This window comes from Triticum aestivum, chromosome 5D (genome assembly GCF_018294505.1).
Source record: "Triticum aestivum cultivar Chinese Spring chromosome 5D, IWGSC CS RefSeq v2.1, whole genome shotgun sequence".
In the NCBI taxonomy this organism is placed as follows: Eukaryota; Viridiplantae; Streptophyta; class Magnoliopsida; order Poales; family Poaceae; genus Triticum; species Triticum aestivum.
Genome location: NC_057808.1, coordinates 189,888,986 through 189,909,998, shown reverse-complemented (window position 1 = coordinate 189,909,998; position 21,013 = coordinate 189,888,986).

Sequence of the window (21,013 nt, the reverse complement as noted above, 5' to 3'; positions counted from 1 at the left end):
AGAGGCAAAACAGACCTTGCTGCCGAGGTCCTGGATGTACTGCATGAAGACGTGGCTCGTGAACTGCGTGCCATTGTCGTTGATGACTCTATTTGGCACACCAAAATAGCAGACTAGCCCCTTGAAGAATTTGACTGCTGATTGTGATGTCACCTTTCTCACTGCCTCCACCTCCGGCCACTTTGTGAACTTGTCGATTACAACATACAAGTACTCAAAGCCCCCGACAGCACGGGGAAAGGGGCCCAGTATGTCGAGCCCCCTGACCGAGAATGGCTAGGAAAGAGGGATTGTTTGGAGAGCTTGAGCTGGTTGATGAAGCTTCTTTGAATGGAACTGGCACGCCTCACACTTGGTTACTAGTGCCGTTGCATGCTGGAGGGTTGTGGGCCAGAAGAAACCTTGCCAGAATGCCTTGCCGGGAAGGGCCCTCGACCATATGTTGGAGCCACATATGCCTCCGTGTATCTCTGCCAACAGCTCCAGTCCTTCTTCCCGGGGAATGCACTTCAATTTCACACTGTTTGGTCTTTTTCTGTATAGAACGTCGTCAATGAACTGATACATGGCAGACTGACGGGCTACTTTCTCCGCTTCTTCCTGCTCCTCAGGGAGTTCCCCTGTTTGGAGGAATCGGACAGTATGTTGTGCCCATGCCGGAGCCTGGGGCTCGACGGCAAGGACCAAAGGCATTTCCTCTGCCATGGGAGCGGCTGTCTCTACGGCCAGGGCTTGACACCCTGCCGGAGTCTATTGCCCCATGGCAGGCTCAGTGTCCACGGCAACATCTTTGCCGGCGGCACCTGGGAGCTCGGCTGGAAAGTACTTGCCGGGGCCTGATTTCCTTCGCTTGTTCTGCCATGTCGATGGTTCAACGGATGGTTGAGCTAATCAGAGCACAAAAGTACCTGGTTCCACGCAATTTGAAGGCAGCGCGTTTCGACAAGTAGTCGGCGATGCCGTTCTCCACTCGGGGAACATGCTCCGCTTGTATACTGTCAAAACGCTCTTCCAGCTTCCTCACTTCATCTACATAGGCTCCATCAATGGGCTTTGATAATCTTTGTTAACTTGCTTGACGACAAGCTGTGAATCACCCCTGACGATGATCTTCTTGATTCCGAGGTCTACCGCGATCCTGAGACCGGCAAACAACCCCTCGTATTCAGCAGTGTTGTTTGTTGACATCTCCCTGGGAAAGTGCATTTGGACTACATACTTGAGGTGCTCTCCGGTGGGTGCGACGAGCAGCACACCAGCACCGGCGCCTTGCAGCGAGAAAGCCCCATCAAAGTACATAATCCAGTCGCGACTTGTTTCCTTGCCGGGGAGAGCGGTCTCCTGAATCTCTTCGTCGGGCGTTGAGGTCCATTCCGTAATGAACTCCGCCAAGACTCTACTCTGAATCGTCGAAGTGCTTTCAAACTTCAAACCAAAGCTCGATAGTTCCAAAGCCCATTCGACAATCCTCCCGGTTGCGTCTGGGTTATGCAATATCCGTTGCAATGGGAAGCGGGTGACGACGGTGATTTCATGTGCTTGGAAGTAATGACGTAACTTCCTCGAGGCCATAAGGAGGCCGAAGAGCAATTTCTGCACGCCGGAGTACCTTGACCTAGCCCCCTGCAAGAGGGAGCTGACAAAGTAAATCGGGTGCTGCATCATCCTCTTCTTCCGCACTATTTCATTTGGTTGCGTCGCTTCTACTTCGCCAGCGTCAGACACTGCCGGGGGCCTTGCCTTACCGGCACCAGGCCTTGCCGGGGGGAGCTCTGGTTTGCCATCCGCCAGCCCTGCCGTTGCCACTGCTTCTTCGTCGACCTCCCTCTATGCCACTAGCGTGGCGCTGACCACTTGGTTCGTCGCCGCTAGATATAGCAGCAACGGTTCTTGTGGTTTAGGCACAACCAGTATTGGCATAGAGATGAGGTACTTCTTCAAATCCCGCGGGGCTGCCTCGGCTTTTGGGGTCCATTCCATTGAGCCCGCCTTTTTCAAGATTTTGAAAAAGGGAAGGGCACGCTCAGCAGACTTGGAGATGAACCTGCTCATGGCAGCAACGCAGCCAGTGAGCCGACGCACATCCTTGATCTGCCTAGGCGCCTCAATTTGCTCAATGGCCTTGATCTTATCTGGATTCGCCTCGATCCCACGTTGTGACACAAAGAACCCGAGAAGTTTGCCGGACGGAACGCCGAAGACACACTTCTCAGGGTTCAGCTTGAGGTTGGTCTTGCGCAAATTTGCAAACGTCTGTTCTAAATCTTGTACGAGTGTTGCCCTGTCCTTGGTTTTGACCACTATGTCATCCATATAAGCTTCCATATTTCTATGCAGCTAAGGCTCAAAACCTATTTGGACTGCTCTCGCAAACGTTGAGCCAGAGCTCTTCAACTCGAAAGGCATTCGTATGAAACAATACGTACCACATGGGGTGATGAACGTTGTCTTCTCTTCATCTTCTTTCGTCATGAAGATCTGGTGGTATCCCGAGTGATGAGGACATCAATACAATTATTACACCCACAGTCCCTGCTGCTATACATACTGGACCAATTACTAGAGCTCGCGCACGCCAATTAAATTACCAGGTACTTTCGTTTCTTGCTAATGATTCTAATGTTCATGAGAATATGATGCTGCCTAAATTGGATACATTTGTTTTGCTTACAAATGAAGGGCCTAGCTTTGAGAAGGATGAACATTGGAGCAAGAACAAGCATGGAGATGATGGCATGCGCATGGGGAACAAGAACGGAGTTACAAGTGATGATTTCAGGACGTTGAAGCCACCATAATGCGTGCATGAAGCCTTGGACGAAATATACAAGATGCTACTTCATAACTTTCGTCCAGAGGCTATTCTAGGTGCTGCGTCACCTTATTATTGGGCCAGGCCCATGTAATTTCGAAATACATAAGTATAGGCTGTTTTTAGAGTCCGTATGTGTGGGGAAACAAGAGATAGGGTTGGTTTCGGACCCCTTCCTCAAGGGCCACGAAATTCCCCCCCTCTTCCTCCATATATACAGCCCTTAGGGCGTCGTTTAGACTTTGGGATTTGTTTAGTTAAAAGTTAGCCATTGCAACTTCGTGTACTTCGTTTGTGTCCAACGACCAGACCAAGACCGCTTACGGATCCCCACCATTATCAATACTTCATATATAATCGCAATATTCAGATTGCTTTATCATATTCTTGCTCGTTCTTCGATTGCTTGCAGGAATAGACCTTCGTGGTCAGGCTGATCGTGCTTCCGGCATCGTCAGTAACCTCAGGAGATTGGTTTAGCGATTGCTAAGGCGCAACGTCGTGCACGTTTGTAGTCGGATCGTCAAAGTCGACTCCACCAAATCGATAGTTATCATCTCATCGAAAGATCGGGACACCCTCGCCTCTATCAAGTGGTATCAGATTTCCAGGTTGCTCGGTGAGATTTTACAGTTTTTCGTAGTTTAGATCGAGTCTGTTCTTCATACCTACAGTCCACGAAAAAGCCACAAAAAAAAAATTAGGGTTAGTTCATCATATCCGAACCAATCTGAGCCTTTGCATAATCTTTTTAGGGTTTTTGCTTTGTTGAATTTGCGGTTGCATCGTCGTGTCAAGTTGCTGGTCTTAGAGTCTAGTCTTTTAGAGTTTCGAGTTCTGGTCATAAGTTGTCACGCCGCCGCCGCACCATCATCATCGCCTTGCCATCTACCACCATTGCTTATCCGCCACCGCTTTGAATCCGTATCCATATACCACCACCGCTGCCATATACCACCACCGCTGCCATATACTACCGCCATATATCCACCACCCATCCGAGTTCTTTTCATAGTCGGTTTGTTTTAGAGATCCATATATTTTCCGTTTCGTGTTTCCTTGCCTGAGTAGGTCTCGGAAAAAAAAAAAATCGGCCAAAATTTTTAGGCCAAAATTTCGGCAACCAAAAATATTTTTTCCCTATCCTATTTTTAGGCCCCGGGTAGTGTTTTGAGACACTCGCCATCATAGTGATTTTTTGTCGCACTTTTTCGTCGTCGCTGCCCTGATTTCCGAAAAAAAAAAATAGTCAAAAAATTTTTGTGCCCATCCTGTCAGTTTGACCTGGGAAGAGTTTTGAGACACTCGCCATTATAGTGATTTTTTCGCAAAAAAAAAAAAAAAAAAGAGGAGCGCAAAAAAAAAAGAGCGCAAAAAAAAAAGAGAGCGAAAAATAAAATTCCTGAGTGTGCTTTTCCCTTGTTTACGTGCAGCGCCGTGATTTTGTTAGTGTTCTAGGCTCGCGTCTCTAGCACGGTCTAGCCTAGGACCAGCACAGTACCGTCGTTGAGCGTTTATTCAACTTTGCATCTCTGAATTACTTCAAAAATTGCAGCGTTTAAGACAAGGAAAAATTCTGTAGAAGAATATTATCAGGAATTACAAACTGGCATGATTAGATGTGGTATTGTTGAGGAGAATGAAGCTATGCTTGCACGTTTTATGGGTGGATTAAATAAAGAGATTCAGACCATTCTAGAGTATAAGGATTATAATAATATCACTCGTTTATTCCATCTTGCTTGTAAAGCTGAACGTGAAGTGCAGGATCGACAGCCATTGGCGCGAACTAACTTTTCTGCAGGTCGACCTTCATCATGGACACCGCGTGCATCTTCTACTTCCACTTCACCATCACCTCCATCAGGTGCCACCTCCAGCCGTGATACAAGAAAGCAGGCACAACCACCACTCTCTGCCAAGAGCACACCTGCCGGGCCTGTGCAGAGCTCTTCTTCTTCCATGGCATCGACAGGGCACACAAGTGATATTATTTGTCGTCGTTGTAAGGGAAGAGGACATTTTGCGAGAGAATGCAAATCTCAGCGTGTCATGATTGCTACTGAGGATGGTGGGTATGAGTCCGCTAGTGACTATGATGAGGAGACTTTGGCTCTTATTACACGTGAAGAACATGGTGGAGATGATTCTGAAAATGAGACGCAATACATGGCTCCTGAAGACGCTGACAGGTATGAATGTTTAGTTGCTCAACGTGTTTTGAGTGTGCAGGTCACACAAGCAGAGCAAAATCAGAGGCATAATTTGTTCCATACAAAGGGAGTTGTGAAGGAACGTTCTGTTCGCGTCATCATAGATGGAGGTAGCTGTAACAACTTGGCTAGCATGGAGATGGTGGAGAAGCTATCTCTCACCACAAGACCACATCCACATCCTTACTACATCCAATGGTTCAACAACAGCGGCAAGGTTAAGGTAACACGTACTGTTCGTGTGCATTTTAGTATCTCTACATATGCTGATTATGTTGATTGTGATGTGGTACCCATGCAAGCATGTTCCTTATTACTAGGTAGACCATGGCAATTTGATAAAAATTCTGTACACCATGGTAGAAACAATCAGTATACTCTTGTTCATAAGGATAAAAATATTACTTTGCTTCCTATGACTCCTGATTCCATTTTGAAAGATGACATTAATAGAGCTAATAAAGCAAAACAGGAGAAAAATAAGAGTGAAAATCAGATTGTGGCAAAGGAATTTGAGCAACAAATGAAACCTAATAATAAACCATCTAGTGTTGTTTCTGAAATTAAATTGAAAAGTGCATGTTTACTTGCCACAAAATCTGATATTGATGAACTAGATTTCAGCAAATCTGTTTGCTATGCTTTTGTGTGCAAAGAGGCATTATTTTCATTCGAGGACGTGCCTTCCTCTTTGCCCCCTGCTGTCACTCACATTTTGCAGGAGTTCGCTGACGTCTTCCCACAAGACGTGCCACCGGGATTACCACCTATTCGAGGGATTGAGCATCAAATTGACTTAATTCCCGGTGCATCGCTACCCAACCGTGCACCATACCGTACCAATCCAGAGGAGACGAAGGAGATTATGCGTCAAGTACAGGAGCTGCTCGACAAAGGTTATATACGCGAATCTCTTAGTCCTTGTGCTGTTCCTATTATACTCGTGCCTAAAAAGGATGGTACGTCGCGTATGTGTGTTGATTGTAGAGGCATTAATAATATTACTATTCGTTATCGTCATCCTATTCCTAGGCTCGATGATATGCTTGATGAATTGAGTGGCTCTACAATATTCTCCAAAGTTGATTTGCGTAGTGGATACCATCAAATTCGTATGAAATTGGGAGATGAATGGAAAACTGCATTTAAAACTAAGTTTGGTTTATATGAGTGGTTAGTCATGCCTTTTGGGTTAACTAATGCACCTAGTACTTTCATGAGACTAATGAACGAAGTTTTACGTGCTTTCATTGGACGATTTGTGGTGGTCTATTTTGATGATATACTGATTTATAGCAAATCTTTGGAAGAACATTTGGAACATTTACGTGCTGTTTTTATTGCTCTACGTGATGCACGTTTGTTTGGTAACCTTGGGAAGTGCACCTTTTGCACCGACCGAGTATCTTTTCTTGGCTATGTTGTTACTCCACAGGGAATTGAAGTTGATAAAGCCAAGATTGAAGCTATTGAGAGTTGGCCGCAGCCCAAAACGGTCACACAAGTGCGGAGTTTTCTTGGACTCGCTGGTTTCTATAGGCGTTTTGTGAGAGATTTTAGCACCATTGCTGCACCTCTCAACGAGCTTACAAAGAAGGATGTGCCTTTTGTTTGGGGTACCGCACAGGAAGAAGCCTTCACGGTATTGAAAGATAAGTTGACACATGCTCCTTTACTCCAACTTCCTGATTTTAATAAGACTTTTGAGCTTGAATGTGATGCTAGTGGCATTGGATTAGGAGGTGTGTTATTACAAGATGGCAAACCTGTTGCATACTTTTCTGAAAAATTGAGTGGGCCTAGTCTGAATTATTCTACTTATGATAAAGAACTATATGCTCTTGTTCGGACTTTAGAAACATGGCAACATTATTTATGGCCCAAAGAATTTGTTATACATTCTGATCATGAATCTTTGAAACATATTAAAAGTCAAGCTAAACTGAATCGTAGACATGCTAAATGGGTTGAATTCATTGAAACTTTCCCTTATGTTATTAAACACAAGAAGGGTAAAGAAAATGTTATTGCTGATGCATTGTCTCGTCGCTATACTATGCTTTCACAACTTGACTTCAAAATATTTGGTTTGGAGACCATCAAAGATCAATATGTGCATGATGCTGATTTTAAAGATGTATTGCAGAATTGTAAAGAAGGAAGAACCTGGAACAAGTTTGTCGTTAATGATGGATTTGTGTTCCGTGCTAACAAGCTATGCATTCCAGCTAGCTCTCTTCGTCTTTTGTTGTTGCAGGAGGCGCATGGAGGAGGATTAATGGGACACTTTGGCGTGAAGAAGACGGAGGACGTACTTGCTACACATTTCTTTTGGCCAAAGATGAGACGGGATGTTGAGCGTTTTGTTGCTCGCTGCACTACATGTCAAAAAGCTAAGTCACGACTCAATCCTCATGGTTTATATATGCCCTTGCCTGTACCTAGTGTTCCTTGGGAGGATATATCTATGGACTTTGTTTTAGGTTTACCTCGAACAAAGAAGGGGAGGGATAGCATATTTGTTGTCGTGGATAGATTCTCGAAAATGGCGCACTTTATACCATGTCATAAAAGCGATGATGCTGTTAATGTTGCTGATTTGTTCTTTCGTGAAATTATTCGCTTGCATGGTGTGCCAAATACTATTGTTTCAGATCGTGATACTAAATTTCTTAGCCACTTTTGGAGATGTTTATGGGCTAAGTTGGGGACTAAACTGCTTTTTAGTACTACTTGTCACCCCCAAACTGATGGACAAACTGAAGTAGTCAATAGAACATTGTCTACTATGCTTAGGGCTGTTTTGAAGAATAATAAGAAAATGTGGGAAGACTGCTTGCCTCATATTGAGTTTGCTTATAATCGTTCATTGCATTCTACTACTAAGATGTGCCCTTTTGAAATTGTGTATGGTTTCCTACCTCGTGCACCTATTGATTTGTTGCCTCTTCCATCTTCGGAGAAGGTTAATTTTGATGCTAAACAACGTGCTGAATTGATCTTAAAAATGCATGAGTTAACTAAGGAAAACATTGAGCGTATGAATGCTAAATATAAACTTGCTGGAGATAAGGGTAGAAAACATGTTGTGTTTGCACCTGGAGATCTTGTTTGGTTACATTTGCGTAAGGATAGATTTCCTGATTTGCGCAAATCAAAGCTAATGCCACGTGCTGATGGTCCTTTTAAGGTGTTAGAGAAAATAAATGATAATGCATATAAACTTGAGCTGCCTGCAGATTTTGGGTTAGTCCCACTTTTAATATTGCAGATTTGAAGCCTTATTTGGGTGAGGAAGATGAGCTTCCGTCGAGGACGACTTCATTTCAAGAAGGGGAGGATGATGAGGACATCAATACAATTATTACACCCACAGTCCCTGCTGCTATACATACTGGACCAATTACTAGAGCTCGCGCACGCCAATTAAATTACCAGGTACTTTCGTTTCTTGCTAATGATTCTAATGTTCATGAGAATATGATGCTGCCTAAATTGGATACATTTGTTTTGCTTACAAATGAAGGGCCTAGCTTTGAGAAGGATGAACATTGGAGCAAGAACAAGCATGGAGATGATGGCATGCGCATGGGGAACAAGAACGGAGTTACAAGTGATGATTTCAGGACGTTGAAGCCACCATAATGCGTGCATGAAGCCTTGGACGAAATATACAAGATGCTACTTCATAACTTTCGTCCAGAGGCTATTCTAGGTGCTGCGTCACCTTATTATTGGGCCAGGCCCATGTAATTTCGAAATACATAAGTATAGGCTGTTTTTAGAGTCCGTATGTGTGGGGAAACAAGAGATAGGGTTGGTTTCGGACCCCTTCCTCAAGGGCCACGAAATTCCCCCCTCTTCCTCCATATATACAGCCCTTAGGGCGTCGTTTAGACTTTGGGATTTGTTTAGTTAAAAGTTAGCCATTGCAACTTCGTGTACTTCGTTTGTGTCCAACGACCAGACCAAGACCGCTTACGGATCCCCACCATTATCAATACTTCATATATAATCGCAATATTCAGATTGCTTTATCATATTCTTGCTCGTTCTTCGATTGGTTGCAGGAATAGACCTTCGTGGTCAGGCTGATCGTGCTTCCGGCATCGTCAGTAACCTCAGGAGATTGGTTTAGCGATTGCTAAGGCGCAACGTCGTGCACGTTTGTAGTCGGATCGTCAAAGTCGACTCCACCAAATCGATAGTTATCATCTGATCGAAAGATCGGGACACCCTCGCCTCTATCACCGAGTAAGCGTCGAGGAATGATAACAAGTCACACCCGGCCGTGGAGTCAACAATCTAGTCGATGCACGGTAACCGGAAAGGGTCCTTTGGACAAGCCTTATTGATGTCTGTGTAATCAATACACAGCCTCCACTTCCCATTTGCCTTGCGCACCACCACCGGATTGGCCAACCACGTTGGATGGAGTACCCCTCTCACCAAGCCTGCCGCTTCCAACTTCCTGATTTCCTCTGTGATGAACTCTTGCCGTTCTAGAGCTTGCTTCTTGACCTTCTGCTTGACGGGTCGCTCATGAGGACAGACAGCAAGATGGTGCTCAATCACCTCCCTGGGAATGCCGGGGATGTCGGATGCTTGCCACGCAAACACATCAACATTCGCCCGCAGGAAAGTGATGAGCGCGCCTTCCTATTTGCTGTCGAGGGTGGAGCTTATGGTAAAAGCCCCTCCCGTGCCATCCTCCTTGGCGGACACCTTCTTGGTCTCTGGTGGTGCAGCTCTGGATTTCTTGCTCTTGCCGGTGGAGCTCTTCGGCACGTCCTCGACGGGAGCACTACACTCCGAAGAGCTGCGCTTGCCGGAGTGGGTGTGAGAAGTCTTGCCGGTCTTCTTCCCTCCCGGGGCTTCCGTCTTCTTCCCTCCCAAAGAGCTGCCCTTGGCGGCAGTCGCTGCAACTGCCTCCCGGTAGAGTTGGTCAGTGCAGATCAGCGCATCGTTCTTCTCGGAGGGGACGGTGATGATGGTTAGCGGCCAGGCATCTTCAGTGTGTTTGTAGGCGTAATGTGAGGCTGCCATGAACTTGGCTAGTGCTGGGCAGCCGAGGATCCCATTGTAGGGCAAGGGGATCTCGGCTACATCGAAAACAATCCTCTCTGTCCTGTAGTTCAACTCGCCTCCAAACGTCACGGGCAGCGTGACCTTAGCCTTCGGCTGACTCCTTCCCGGGTTGACCCCTTTAAATGTGCCCGTCTCTTGGAGGTCTCCATCAGGAATCTGCAGCCTTTTGATCATAACAGGCGAGATCAAGTTCAGACCGGCCCCGCCGTCAACAAGCATTTTTGTCACCTTGAGGTTGCGTATTGTTGGCGAAACCAACAACGGCAAACACCTGACCGCAGTTGTGCGATCAGGGTGGTCCTCGGTGTCACAAATGATAGGCGTGCTGGACCACTTCAGTGGCTTTTGAGCATCGAATGATGGTTCCGCTGCTGTGATCTCACGCGCCCACTGCTTGAGCTGGCAGTGAGAGGTGTGCAGTGAGGCGCCACCGTCGACGCACATGGCCTCCGTAGCTTTCTGGAACTCATGCTCGCCGAACTCGTCATCCTCGTCATGACCGTCGTCTTCCTGCTTCTTGTCGCGGCCCCGGGCGGGCCTCTCTTGCTGGTTATCCTTGCCGCGGCGACCTCCTTGGCCGCCACGCTTCTTGCCGGATCCTTCGGCACCATCCTGACCCTTCTCCTTGTCCCGCCTCTCATACTCAGCTTTTTGCTTCTCAGTAGGCAGCCCAACTTATCGGCAATTCTGGAGGTCGTGGCCCTTAGTGCGGTGGATCTTGCAGTACTACTTGTCGGAGCCTCCTGGCTTGTCGGCAGCTGCCAAGGCCCGGCAAGCGGCGCACCCGGCAATTTCCTTGCCGGGGTCGTCTGCCTTGGCCTTCTTGACAGTGCCGGTGTCCTCGGATCCCTTGACGGCAACCACGGTCTTGCCCTTGCGCTTCCTGTTGCGGCGCCGGCCCTTCTTTGTCGGGGCGGCTGTGTCTTCGTCTGTGGAGTCGGTTTCCGCACTGGCGTCCTCGCCGGGGTACTTCCTTCCCTCTTCAGCTCGAGCGCATCTATCGGCCAGAACATAAAGTTCGGCCACATCTTTGACCTTGTTCATCGCAAGCTCTTCACGCATCTTGCGATTTCACACATTCTGATGGAATGCGCTGATCACGCCAGCGGGATGAACATCTGGGATGTTGTAATGTACCTGGCTGAACCTCTGTATGTACTTGCGCAGGTTTTCACCTTCCTTCTGGGGGATGATATGCAAATCGCTTGCCTGGACATGAGCTTGGTGGCCTCCAGTGAAGGCGCCAACGAACTCATGACACAAATCCGACGAAGAAGAAATGGAATCCGACGGCAAGTGCATCAACCATGACATGACATTGGGCTTAAGTGCCAACGGGAAGTAATTGGCAAGCACCTTGTCGTCGCGAGCTCCAGCAGCTTGCATCGCGATGGTGTAGATGCTGAGGAACTCCGACGGGTGGGTCTTGTCGTTGTACTTCTAGCCAACGTCGGGCTTGAACGTGCGGTGGGAGGGCCACTGGAACTGCCGCAGCTCACAGGTAAAGGCTGGGCAACCCACCTCGTAGGGAAGGCCGCCAGAGCCTCCCAGTGCTGGGTGGTCCATAGTGGGCCCCGCCCGCCTATCTGACTTAGGCGTGCTTCGCGCCGGCGCTCGATGGTGGTTCGAGCGTCTTCATGGGCTCGCTCCCGAAGAACTTGGCGCTGATCGCGGTGGGTCCGTGGGTCGGACGATGTTATCGAAATGTTATCACAAGCGTCATCACGACGGACCAACACCCGCGGTGGCTGGCGTGGGGGAGGAGAGTGCACCGTGGCCGCAGCACCTCCGGTCCTTCCACCACTGGCATGTGGTGGCTCGACGGAGCGCCGGCCTGAGGGCCCCGCTGGCCGCGTCTCATCTTTGTTGGCAACGCCGAGGAGGCTCCGGATGGTGGCTCTCCACTCGTCGAGCTTTTCCGCAGCAGGAGGAAAGTTGAGGAGCAACTGCGCGCGCGCCAAAGCTTCTGCTGGCGTGGATGGCGGCGAAAGCTGCGTGGACCGTGACGCGCTCTGACTTCTAACCATGTTAGAAGGAGCTCTATCACGGCCTTGCGGCTGTGAGCCATTTTCGCCAGCGCCTCGGCGTGCATGCTCGCCTTCTACGTCCCGCGAATGAGGCACAGGACTCTTCCCACGGCGGCGCCCGGGGTCACCAGCGTGGTGACGATGTTCGTCGCGCACAACCTGGGAAGAGTGCGTTGTGGGCGTCGGCGTAGGCGTCTTGGAAATAGCCGCGCCGCCCTTGGAGAGCCCCGCGACGCCTGCGGGGGGCCCGGCTCCGTCTTTGGATTTGGCGGCGTGCGGCCCGTCGTCTCGCGCACGAACGATGCCGCTCGCGAGGCTTTGACTGCCATAGCATTGTGGGTGTTCGCGGACTGCGCCTCGGCTTCCGTCCGCGACCGCCCCACAACTCGCCCGCACTGGTACGGGCCGTTCGGCTCCCGATGAACCGATCACAGTGATCGTCTTCTTCTAGGGAGCCATGGCGATGAAGAACTGCTAAACTAACCGCTAGACCAGATTTTCACAACTGCGTGCCCCTACCTGGCGCGCCAAAGATGTCGGTGGAAACGACACCTATGGAATCACTAGGATCCCTTCTACGGTTGGCGTGCGCGGGGTTGTGCAAAGAGCGGGTCTGGTAGTCAGCACAAGGATCGTTTACCCAGGTTCGGGCCGCAAGGATGCGTAATACCCTAGTCCCGCTTTGGTGTATATCTGAGTGTTCTTGAGCTGTCGAACTAGCTATGGTGCGTGCGTAGTCCAAAAGATCCGAATCCTTCCCACAGTACGCCTCGGGCCTCCTTTTATAGTCAAAAAAGGGGTCGCCACAGTGGCACACAGGAGGAGGAAAGGTATATAGTGTACAAGCTTATCGCCTGTCATTACGGGACAAGGCACATTAAATGTGCTCCTTAGGTGTCCCGTTGCTTTATTGGGGACGGCGACGAGGCCCGTCCCGCCCATCGCATCTCCGCCTCGCTCCGACACGCGTCCAGGCCAACGAGGCATGCAGCGCTACGTAGGCTGGCTGGCTGCTGAGATGGCGTGGCGGTAGGGTCTTCACAAAGATCTGCATGCCACCACGCAGGTGCTTGCTCAGTTGGCCTGGAGGCCGCACGTTGCCACGCAGGTGCCTGCCCAGCTGGCTGGGCTGGCAGCTATATGGGAACGGCGTTGGAGTCTTGGCAGACGTGGGCCTGGCTATGGACCCGCGGGTGTCCTCGGCAGTGGGCCTGGTTGTGGCCTCGCAGGTGTCCTCGGGAAGGGTCTTGCCGTGGCATCGCGGTCGTCCCCGGCAAGGATCTTGCCGGGGGTCTCGTGGATTTCCTCGGCAAGGATCTTGTCGAGGATCATCATCTTCTGGTCCTCATCTGATCTTGTGTGCTTCTGATCTTCACAAAGATCTGCATGCCACCACGGAGGTGCCTCCCGAGCCTTGGTTCCAATGTGGTTGATGTGTTGGAACCCTTGGGCTCAAGGGTGGCGCGCTCTGCTGGTGTTGGGCAAGTTGCCCCGGCAAGGCTTTTGCCGGGCTTGTGGAGGCCGCCCCGGCAAAGGTCTTACCGAAGGAGTCCACCTAGCCCTCTTGCTCTTTGTGTCTCTTGTCTTGGCGTTGCTTTACCCGTCTTATGTGCCCCTGGCTAGAGCGTTGTTCTGGTATTCTTGTGTTTCTGCTTCCTCCCTTTGCCCTGCTAAGTGTGGCCGCAGGTGCGGCTCTGACTGCCCGTGCACAAGTAGAGGGGTGCAAAAGGAGAGCCCCAACTTTTGTACACCGACAACTCGTGCGGATGGGTCGGTGCTTGGCACCCTTGATGGATGCTATTTGTTCTAAAAATATGCTTTGAGTGGTAGCAATCATGGAAGACTAAAACATAGTTGAGTATGTGAAGTTTGGCTGAATCAAGCTCCGACATAAACTCTTCCTGAAAATAAGATGAATTGTAATTGTTTGATGACTAATAACACGGTTTGTAGTTTTTAAGAAAGTTTATGATCTATACTTTAACATGTGAATAGCTTGTTACTTGATCATGAAAAGTTCTGTGAGTTGAAACTAACTGTTTATGACATATAATGATGCCCTAGAAAAGGTGATTGAAATTATCATTGATCAAACTTATGCACCTGCTAGCATTCACACTTCATAAATTCTTCTTTTATCATTTACCCTACTCGAGGACGAGCAGGAATTAAGCTTGGGGATGCTGATACGTCTCCAACGTATCTATAATTTATGAAGTATTCATGCTATTATATTATCCATCTTGGATGTTTAAAGGGCTTTACTATGCACTTTTATATTACTTCTGGGACTAACCTATTGACCCAGAGCCCAGTGCCAGTTTCTGTTTTTTCCCTTGTTTCAGTGTTTCGCAGAAAAGGAATATCAAACGGAGTCCAAACGGAATGAAACCTTCGGAAAAGTTATTTTTGGAAAGAAAGCAATACAGGAGACTTGGAGTGCACGTCAGGGGATCAACGAGGAAGGCACGAGGCAAGAGGGCGCGCCCACCCCCTGGGCGCGCCCTCCACCCTCGTGGGCCCCTCGTGGCTCCCCTGACGTATTTCTTCCTCCTATATATACCAATATACCCTAAAACCTTCGGGGAACAAAATAGATCAGGAATTCCGCCGCCACAAGCCTCTGTAACCACCAAAAACCAATCGGGACCCTGTTTCGGCACCCTGCCGGAGGGGGGATCCCTCACCGGTGGCCATCTTCATCATCCCGACGATCTCCATGACGAGGAGGGAGTAGTTCACCCTCGGGGCTGAGGGTATGTACTAGTAGCTATGTGTTTGATCTCTCTCTCTCTCTCGTGTTCTTGAGGTGATACGATCTTGATGATGTTTCTCCCCCTCTACTCTCTTGTAATGGATTGAGTTTTCCCTTTGAAGTTATCTTGTCGGATTGAGTCTTTAATGATTTGAGAACACTTGATGTATGTCTTGCGTGGGATAACCGTGGTGACAATGGGTTATTCTATTGATTCACTTGATGTATGTTTTGGTGATCAACTTGCGGGTTCCGTGACCTTGGGAATCTATGCATAGGGTTGGCACACGTTTTCGTCTTGACTCTCCGGTAGAAACTTTGGGGCACTCTTTGAAGTACTTTGTGTTGGATTGAATAGATGAATCTGAGATTGTGTGATGCATATCGTATAATCGTACCCACGGATACTTGAGGTGACATTGGAGTATCTAGGTGACATTAGGGTTTTGGTTGATTTGTGTCTTAAGTTGTTATTCTAGTACGAACTCTTTAATAGATCGATCCGAAAGAATAACTTTGAGGTGGTTTCGTACCGTACCATAATCTCTTCGTTTGTTCTCCGCTATTAGTGACTTTGGAGTGACTCTTTGTTGCATGTTGACGGATAGTTATAAGTTATTATTGTTGAGAGAACTTGCACTAGTGAAAGTATGAACCCTAGGCCTTGTTTCCTAGCATTGCAATACCGTTTACGCTCACTTTTATCATTAGTTACCTTGCTGTTTTTATATTTTCAGATTACAAAAACCTATATCTACCATCCATATTGCACTTGTATCACCATCTCTTCGCCGAACTAGTGCACCTATACAATTTACCATTGCATTGGGTGTGTTGGGGACACAAGAGACTCTTTGTTATTTGGTTGCAGGGTTGTTTGAGAGAGACCATCTTCAACCTACGCCTCCCACGGATTGATAAACCTTAGGTCATCCACTTGAGGGAAATTTGCTACTGTCCTACAAACCTCTGCACTTGGAGGCCCAACAACGTCTACAAGAAGAAGGTTGCGTAGTAGACATCAAGCTCTTTTCTGGCGCCGTTGCCGGGGAGGCTAGGTAAGCGGCACTCACACCCCGTCAACTAAGCTATTTCCTGGTGCCATTGCCGGGGAGGTGAGTGGTTGAAGGTATATCTTTAGATCTAGCAATCGAATCTTTTTGTTTCTTGTTTTATCACTAGTTTAGTTTATAAAAGAAAACTAAAAAAATGGAATTGATTTTGTCTCATACGCTTCATCTTTTTAATATCTTTCGTGAGAATGATGGGAAGGAAAATTGTGCTCAAGTTCTAGAAGAAGAATTACATAGGATGATTGGCATAAAATATGTGAATGATGAGCATGATTGCAATGTTGTTAGTATGAATTCTTTGAATACCCATGATGCTAATGATATGCAAAGCCACAAGCTTGGGGAAGCTATGTTTGATGAAGATGATATTTTTTGTCCCCCAAGCTTTGATGAGCAAATTTACTATGATGAAAGCATGCCTCCTATCTATGATGATTATTGTGATGACACGTATGCTTTAAAGAATAATGATAACCATGAAACTTGTCATCTTGATCTTAATTTTCAATCACATGATAGTTATTTTGTTGAGTTTTCTCCCACTACTATTCATGAAAAGAAGTTTGCCTATGTGGAGAGTAATAAAAATTCTATGCTTGTGCATCATGAAAAGAATGCTTTATGTGTTGGTTTGTTGAATTCATTCATGATGCTACTGAAAATTATTATGAGAGAGGATCATATGCTTCTACATATTGCAATAATATCAAGTTCCCTCTCTATGTGTTGAAAATCTTGAAGCTATGCTTGTTTTGCTTTCCTATGCTAGTTGATTATTGTTCTCATAAGTTGTTTGCTCACAAAATTCCTATGCATAGGAAGTGGGTTAGACTTAAATGTGCTAGTCATATTCTTCATGATGCTCTCTTTATGTTTCAATTCGTATCTTTTATGTGAGCATCATTGAAATCATCATGCCTAGCTAGGGGCGTTAAACGATAGCGCTTGTTGGGAGGCAACCCAATTTTTATTTTTGTTCTTTGCTTTTTGCTCCTGTTTAGTAATAAATAATTCAACCAGCCTCTGGTTAGATTTGGTTTTATGTTTTAATTAGTGTTTGTGCCAAGTAAGACCTATAGGATCTCCTTGGATGATAATTATTTGATCTTGCTGAAAAAGACAGAAACTTTCTGCTCACGAAAACAATTGTTAAAAATTACCAGAAGGTGATAAAATACTGATTCCAATTGCAGCAGATCAGTAATAAAATTATCTAGGCCTTCCTATTTTGGTAGAATTTTTTAAGTTCCATAAGTTTGCGTTAGTTACAGATTACTACAGACTGTTCTGTTTTTGACAGATTCTGTTTTTCGTGTGTTGTTTGCTTATTTTGATGAATCTATGGTTAGTAAAAGAGTTTATAAACCATAAAGAAGTTGGAATACAGTAGGTTTAACACCAATACAAATAAAGAATGAGTTCAATACAGTAACTTGAAGTGGTGTTTTGTTTTCTTTCGCTAATGGAGCTCATGAGATTTTCTGTTGAGTTTTGTGTTGTGAAGTTTTCAAGTTTTGGGTAAAGATTCGATGGACTATGGAATAAGGAGTGGCAAGAGCCTAAGCTTGGGGATGCCCAAGGCACCCCAAGGTAATATCCAAGGACAACCAAGAGCCTAAGCTTGGGGATGCCCCGGATGGCATCCCCTCTTTCGTCTTCGTTCATAGGTAACTTTACTTGGAGCTATATTTCTATTCACCACATGATATGTGTTTTGCTTGGAGCGTCATTTTATTTTGTTAGTTTTTGCTTGCTGTTATTTAGAATAATTTTTTGCATCTTTATTTTCAATAAAAATGTCAAGGATAGCTTTTACCATGCTTATTTTGCAAGTATACATGTTGCTGTTTCAAAACAGAAAGTTTACCGCTGTTGCAAAAATTCCCTAGAAAAGTTAGAATGTGATAAAATGTTGAAACTTTTTGCATAATACGATCTGATAAATTTAATACAGTGGGAATTTTCTTTCATAATGTTTGGAGTTAGGGAAGTATGATGAATCTTGCATTCTTTACAGACTATACTGTTTGGGCAGATTGCTGTTATGTTTGCATTGTTTGCATATGTTTGCTTGTTTAATGATTCTATTTGAGGATAGGAGTATTAAATATGCAGAGGCATTTAGTATGCAATATTGAATAATAATTTTAGTGATCTTCTACAGTAGAAAATGATAAGGTTTTTGCATTGGTTTATACTAACTTATCTCACGAGTTCTTGTTGAGTTTGGTGTGGATGAAGGTTTCGAGATTTAGGAAACCGTGATATGAGAGGAATTAAGGAGACACAAAAGCTCAAGCTTGGGGATGCCCAAGGCACCCCCAAGATAATATTTCTAGAAGTCTCAAGCATCTAAGCTTGGGGATGCCCCGGTAGGCATCCCACCTTTCTTCTTCAACAATTATCGGTTAGTATCGGTTGAGCCTAAGTTTTTGCTTCTTCACATGATGAGTGCTATCCTTGAAATGTCATTTTCTTTTGTTTTGCTTGTTGTTTGAATAATATCCCAAGATCTGAAATTCTTAAATGGGAGAGAGTCTTCACATAGCTACATAATTATTTAACTACTCATTAATCTTCACTTATATCTTTTTGTAGTTTGTCATTTACTCGTGTGCTTCACTTATATCCTATGAGTAAATGGTTGAATGATTTGAATGTCATAAATCTGAAATTATATATGTTTCATATCCTTTCCCATGGGGAGTAATGCCTTCACATATAAAAAGTAGAGGTGGTAAAATTTTTGAAGGTTAGCAAACATTGTATTGGTCACTTGAACAATTCATGAAAGAATATTGAAGGAAGAGAGATTTCACATATAAATATATTATCTTGGACATCTTCTATGATTGTGAGCCCCATTAATTATTTTCAAACCTGAGCAAATTAGTTGAAGTTGGACAAGGAAGACAACATAATGAGTTATTCTTGGGTATATTTGTATAGAAGTTATATTGTTATGGATCCTCTAACATGTGGTGCTTGCTATTTAGAATCCTTTGCTAGCCAAAATATCTATACTAAGCGGGAATACGGCTTGTGCATCCAAAAATCATTGAACCAAGTTTCTTCCATGAGTGTCCACCATATCTACCTATATGCGGTATTTACCTGCCGTTCCAAGTAATTTGCATGTGCCAAACTCTAAACCTTCAAATAATAATCTGTTTTGTGTGCCTGAATCGCTCATGTAGCAACTAAGGGCTAGCAGTATCTTCCATGCTAGGTGGGTTATTCTCACGATGAGTGGACTCCGCTCATCATTCACGAGAAAATGGCCGGTAACTGGGATGCCCAGTCCTATGATCAAAATATCAAAAACAAATTCGCAAATAATTTAAACAAAACTCCCCCAGGATTGTTGAAAGTTGGACGGCACCCGTTGTTTCGGACAAGCCGTGGAGTGTGATTGTTGGTGGAGGGGGAGTAAAATCTTTACCTTTCTGCGTGGGAACCGCCTATAATGTATCTAGTATGGAAGATATTGGGAACTCTTGGTCGTTATGTTGACAATGAAAGCATACCTCTCAAAATTATTTTCATCTATGTTTTTGCTTCGAACTCTGGCACCCCTGCAAATCCCTGCTTCCCACTGCGAAGGGCCTATCCTTTACTTTTATGCAAGAGTTAGTAGTGTTCCTCATCATTCCAACCTACTCTTTAGTTGGCAAGCATCATGTGGTGGAGAAAGATCTAAGCATATATGGCCATTCAAATATATTTGATCATGAATTATTATTGTTGACAATTATCTATATGATAAATAAGTTGGGAGGCGAAACATTAAGCCCCTATCTTTCTCTGTGTTCGATGGATGCTATTTGTTCTAAAAATATGCTTTGAGTGGTAGCAATCATGGAAGACTAAAACATAGTTGAGTATGTGAAGTTTGCTGAATCAAAGCTCCGACATAAACTCTTCCTGAAAATAAGATGAATTGTAATTGTTTGATGACTAATAACACGGTTTGTTAGTTTTTAAGAAAGTTTATGATCTATACTTTAACATGTGAATAGCTTGTTACTTGATCATGAAAAGTTCTATGAGTTGAACTACTGTTATGACATATAATGATGCTAGAAAAGGTGATTGAAATTATCATTGATCAAACTTATGCACCTGCTAGCATTCACACTTCATAAATTCTTTCTTTTATCATTTACCTACTCGAGGACGAGCAGGAATTAAGCTTGGGGATGCTGATACGTCTCCAACGTATCTATAATTTATGAAGTATTCATGCTATTATATTATCCATCTTGGATGTTTAAAGGGCTTTACTATGCACTTTTATATTACTTCTGGGACTAACCTATTGACCCAGAGCCCAGTGCCAGTTTCTGTTTTTTCCCTTGTTTCAGTGTTTCGCAGAAAAGGAATATCAAACGGAATGAAACCTTCGGAAAAGTTATTTTTGGAAAGAAAGCAATACAGGAGACTTGGAGTGCACGTCAGGGGATCAACGAGGAAGGCACGAGGCAAGAGGGCGCGCCCACCCCCTGGGCGCGCCCTCCACCCTCGTGGGCCCCTCGTGGCTCCCCTGACGTATTTCTTCCTCCTATATATACCAATATACCCTAAAACCTTCGGGGAACAAAATAGATCGGGAATTCCGCCGCCACAAGCCTCTGTAACCACCAAAAACCAATCGGGACCCTGTTTCGGCACCCTGCCGGAGGGGGGATCCCTCACCGGTGGCCATCTTCATCATCCCGACGATCTCCATGACGAGGAGGGAGTAGTTCACCCTCGGGGCTGAGGGTATGTACTAGTAGCTATGTGTTTGATCTCTCTCTCTCTCGTGTTCTTGAGGTGATACGATCTTGATGATGTTTCTCCCCCTCTACTCTCTTGTAATGGATTGAGTTTTCCCTTTGAAGTTATCTTGTCGGATTGAGTCTTTAATGATTTGAGAACACTTGATGTATGTCTTGCGTGGGATAACCGTGGTGACAATGGGTTATTCTATTGATTCACTTGATGTATGTTTTGGTGATCAACTTGCGGGTTCCGTGACCTTGGGAATCTATGCATAGGGTTGG